The sequence below is a fragment of the Arachis ipaensis genome, chromosome B09, assembly GCF_000816755.2.
Source record: "Arachis ipaensis cultivar K30076 chromosome B09, Araip1.1, whole genome shotgun sequence".
Lineage (NCBI taxonomy): Eukaryota > Viridiplantae > Streptophyta > Magnoliopsida > Fabales > Fabaceae > Arachis > Arachis ipaensis.
Genome location: NC_029793.2, coordinates 95,360,942 through 95,366,007, shown reverse-complemented (window position 1 = coordinate 95,366,007; position 5,066 = coordinate 95,360,942). Strand labels below are relative to the sequence as shown.

Genomic DNA, 5,066 nt, shown 5'->3' with positions numbered 1-5,066 from the left:
ATTTTCTGCATATATAGACAATTATTTGTAAATATAAAATATTAAAAGTAAACAGTTATTTTAAAACAGAAGAAAAAAAATAATAGATTTTATCAAACCAATGGCAAATAAGAACAGCAAACGGGCTAGTTCATCTCGCCTCATTAAGGGAAGACCTACATCTCTGAACATTAACGATGAACACAGGCAATGACGCTGGAGAAGACTGCGTGTGATGTTCACGCCATCATAGGGAGCCAGTAAGCTCGATAGTGCACTGCAATGACCATTGACTAGGGTTAGAATTGGCTTTTAAAAATACAGGTGGATAGTTGCACTACAACATTTTTGGCCTAAGGTAACCCTTATTCGAAGCAACATTTAACAAAAGTTGCCTTAAATAGGCAAAGACAACATTTTTGACGAGTTGCCTTTGAGTAAGGCAAAGATAACAAAATTTTTGGTTACCCAAAAAAAAAGTTGTCTTTGATATCTAAAACAACATTTACAAAATGTTGTAATATAAAAAATTTAAGACAACAATTTTAAATAAAAATGCAACATTTTATAAAGGTTGTCAAAAAAATTTAACAAATAATATTTATAAAAGACTACCTAAAATTGTTCATAATTAAAACTTTTAGAGAAACTTTTAACCATATTTCTACCAATTATTTTTCCTATCAAATAACTTAAAAAAAAAACATATTTGTTTATGAGTTCATTTGAAAGAGAATACCTAAGCCTTGAATAACCAAGCGTCCAAGCCACCAGTAACACCCACGCACGAACCCTTCCTCTCCTTTCTCCACTGTCAGCTACTCAGCTCCAATAATCGACGACATTAACGGCGACAGCAGCTCCTCCACGGCAACGGCACGGTTCTCTCCTCCACGGCGACGGTGCGGTTCTCTCCTTCACGGTGACGGTGCGGTTCTCTCCTCCACGACGACGGTGCGGTTCTCTCCTCCATGGCGACGGTGCGGTTCTCTTCTCCACGCGGGCTTCTCCAGGGCGACGGCGCGGTGCGCTCCTCGTTCTGCGCCGAACCACCACTGGTGAGAAACCCCTCTTCCTTCTCTTCTCCTTCTTCCTCTTCTTCTCTTTTCTCGCATCCTCTTCTTCGCGAACCGGAGATTCATGTAGAACCGTAGCAACCTCTGTTCCGCTGGCGAGCTTTGACGCAACACGGCGACTACCCCTCTGCTGGTCTATTGCTCTGGCAACACGGCGACCACCCCTCAACTGTAACCTCCTCACCACTGCCTTCTTGTTACTCTGTTCTTCAATTTCCAGGTTTTTGCAAAAACCAATTTTGCTGTTTTCTGATTTAATTCATTAGATTTTCAGGGTGTCTGTTTTTTTCTTTAGTTTTCTTGAGTGCTATTTGATGTCATATATATCATCATAGTTGTCTTGTAGGGAAATGCTAATGTAATATGTGGTGTAGCTTGGGAATTCTGGCCGCTGGAGCATATGGCTTGCCTCAATTTCGACTGCGAGTGTTTTAATGGGGTATTAAACCTTCTGAGGTATTCTAATGTTTTTGAGGTATGTGCAAATTTTACATAGAACTTGTGTAACTGTGTTTTGAATTGTAAAATAACTTTTTAGAGGTGTTTATTAGTCATGGCATGGTGATTAATTGGCATGTTCATTGGTTTCAACTAGCCATAGGTTTGTTGCTAGTTATTTACTATTAAATTGTTTGGATTTAAAAAATCCATTTTATAATTTGAATACTAAACGGATGATTAAGCCTCATTTTTTCTATTTTTTTAATTTAAAAAAGCACTACAAAGTTTCATGCTATTTATTCTCATAAATACCTTTGTATATTAGCTTAACATTGGCTCAGAATTAAGATGTGGTGGAACATTTCTTCAAAAATGGAACAAATCGATGAAGATGTCGTTTCAGAACGCTGTTGATCAAGTTCGGTACCTTTTCCCACATCTAAATCTCGATTCTGTTGGGTTGGATCATCGCAAAGTTGTAAAGGAAGGTCAGTTGGTGGAACCTCACTCAGCATAACCATGAATGAAGTTAGAACTTTTCTTTGCCTTGTTTATTATGCTAATGCTAATTTTCTGCACTTGTTACTACTATGTATCTATGTTAGTGCTGTATTTTGAAAACTAAGAAAGACAATGTTAGTGCTTCTCATAACATAAATAACTTTCGCAATTTCCATCTTCATGTGCATACGTAATATATTGAACTATCCTTGCTCTTAACATTATTGGAATTCTTTGGATCTTGTTCTTGTTGCTCATAAGACGTTCTTTATGTTGCTATCCATTTATTTATGTTTCAATTTGTTGACGTTCTTTATGCTAATATGCTCTTGACATTTGTTTAGTGCTTTCCTGTAATTTTTAGTTTATAATTTTATTGAACTAGATATATGTTATCTATCTTCAGAAGTAATGACTTTCTTTTTTCTTTTTTTAAATAATATTTTTTATTTGTTGTCCATTCTGTTATTAATGGATAACACAATCCACTTTTGGCAGGTAAAGCAATGTGCGGAAATGTCACGGAAGCTACGATTCTTCAAGGATCAAATCAATAAAGCTGACATAGTGTCTTCTCATGCTGCATTGCAATAAGGCTCTATCAGACTGGACGAACATGGTATGATTTTCTTTTTGTCAGTCTTGTTTCAACTACAAAGCAGTCCTTTTACTTTTGATACTGCTGCTGGTGATCAAACAAGAGAGAGCATCAATGAGTTCTTGGAAAGTGTTAAAAGCCATGATCTAAGTCCTTGTAGCCTATATGACAAAACCTTGTCTTCTAAGTTCCTTGTTCAATGTGAATTTGGGGTATGTTAATTCTTGATTGGTTGCATTTGTTTCAATGAGTTCTTGGAAAGTGTTAAAAGCCATGATCTAAGTCCTTGTAGCCTATAACATAAATGACAAAACCTTGTCTTCTAAGTTTCTTGTTCAATGTGAATTTGGGGTATGTCAATTCTTGATTGGTTGCATTTGTTTTGAAATGAGAAAAGTAATTATGATGGTGCATGAATTATTAAGCCATAGAATCACTCTAGTATGTTATGTCATTTTTATGTTTGACATTGACAATCGATGAACTCGGTGATATGCTTTTGAGTTTGTTATCTATCTTCACTTGTGTTTAGCATTTATTTGAGTAGTTCTAATTAGAGTTTTGGTGTGCTTTGCTTTTGTTACATAGATCATAGAGTGTTATGATACTCGTTTTTCAGATGAAGAGCTCACAGAAATAGTTGAGATTGTGAAGAGAACATTGCCACCACCCCCTGAAGATGCCAATGGTTCTGAAGCAACAAAATCAAATGGTGGGGAAGGTGGGAAACAAATAAAAACAAGTTGATATCCTACTTGTGACCATAGAATTTTGTGAATAGCACCATAGGATCTCAAGAAAGTAGTTCGGTTATAGTTTTCTATTAGTTGGTATGCTGAGATTTAGAATTAGGTTCCTTTTTCAAGGGGTGTAGGTGTGTTGATTACTGCCTTATTGGTGATGAAATACACATGCAAGGTGCATTGCCAAATTTGCAATATCGCACAGCAGGAAAAATATGTATTTTGTTACTTATGTTTATTTATTTGACTTCGTAACTTAGCAAGTATGTTAATTGACACTTGGAAGACCTTTCTATATATATGCAATATATATTATTAGCTTATTTTCCTTATATTGATTAAATTGAATTTAAATATTTAAATATTGTTAGTGTGTGCTATATATTCTTCAAATGTCATATACATATAACAAAGGTAAAAAATATATTACTTTAGATATAAAAAAAAGAGAATCTAAGAAAAACTCAATGAGGTGTTGCTTTAGGTATTAGAAAAAGAAAACTGCAAATAAACTTAGATAAGTGTTGCTTTAGGTCTATGAAGAAAGTAACTTAAAAAAAACATGAACAAGTGTTGTTTTAGGTATATGAAAAAACAACCAGAAAAAATTTATATAAGTGTTGCTTTAGGTATATGAAAAGGCAACTTAAAAAAATCTGGACAAGTGTTGCTTTATATATTAGAAAATACAACTCGTAAAAAGTGTTGTCATAAAGTCTTATCTAAAGCGTTGTGTTTGGGTCCCCTAAGGCAACCCTTTGTGGAGTTACTTTTTTTGTAGAAAAGGCAACGTTTTTTGAATGTTGCTATAAAAAGGGTTCCCTTTGATATACAAAAGCATTGCCTTAGACCAAAGGTAACGGCCGTATAGCCAACCCCCTAAAAAGCGTTGCGTTTTGTCGGAAAGTGTTGCCTTTGATCAAAGGCAACACTTTCTCGTATTATAGGCAACATTTTCAAAGGGTTGCCTCAGCCCGAATTTGTTGTAGTGTTGTGGCTGATAGAGTGATGTTGTGACTGTGATGTAAATTAAGATTATGGATAGAGTTTATTAATCTGGGTCAAATCGGTTTAATATGGCCTAGGAATTTTCTTTTATCAGATATTGACAAATAGAAGTTATGCGGACCGACCCAGCGGATTTTGGTCCATTTACCACCCCTAACGGTAATGATGGCAAACTTAAAACAGAAATATTAGAGGATTTGCATAATTTATTATTTTTGCCTAGCAGTTACTTAACAATGTTTAAAAGTCTGAGTTAAAAATATATTATTAAGTTGCGAAACGTAAAACTCAGATAAATAATGAATAATTAATTAATAAATCAATTGCAAGTGAAAATGGTTGAAAAATTTAAAATTTATAACTTGAAAATTTTTCGATAAAAAATTTAACTTAGAAAATAATTTGAACGCAAAAGTATAATTAAATACGAAACGTACCGGCATCAAAATTTACTGTATAGGCTTAAATATGTCCGATACTATGTGTGAGAAAACTGAAATTGTAAAAATAACAAGAAAAATATTTAGAATAAAAATTCAAACATTTATCTTAAAGATTTTTGCCCTAAGTAGGGCCAATGGGCTAAAATTATAATCGACCTCACTAAAGCCCAATCCTTTGACCCTTAAACCCCCCTCCCCAACCCACCAAATCACACTTAATTTACCCTTTGAAGAGAGAGCCAGGTAGAGAAGAGAGGAGAGAAACCTTTTGCCCTAA

At 34.6% G+C, this 5,066-nt stretch overlaps 1 long non-coding RNA gene across 2 annotated transcripts; it reads left to right on the top strand.

Annotated features, from left to right (window-relative positions):
* On the top strand, positions 7-3,597 carry LOC107619003. 2 transcript variants are annotated; one of them, XR_002353523.1, is made up of 5 exons: positions 7-1,275; positions 1,402-1,530; positions 1,822-1,984; positions 2,496-2,616; positions 3,215-3,597. It is a non-coding gene; the product is annotated as an uncharacterized LOC107619003 (long non-coding RNA). The 2 variants fall into 2 exon arrangements; XR_002353522.1 differs by having other exon boundaries at positions 1,391-1,530.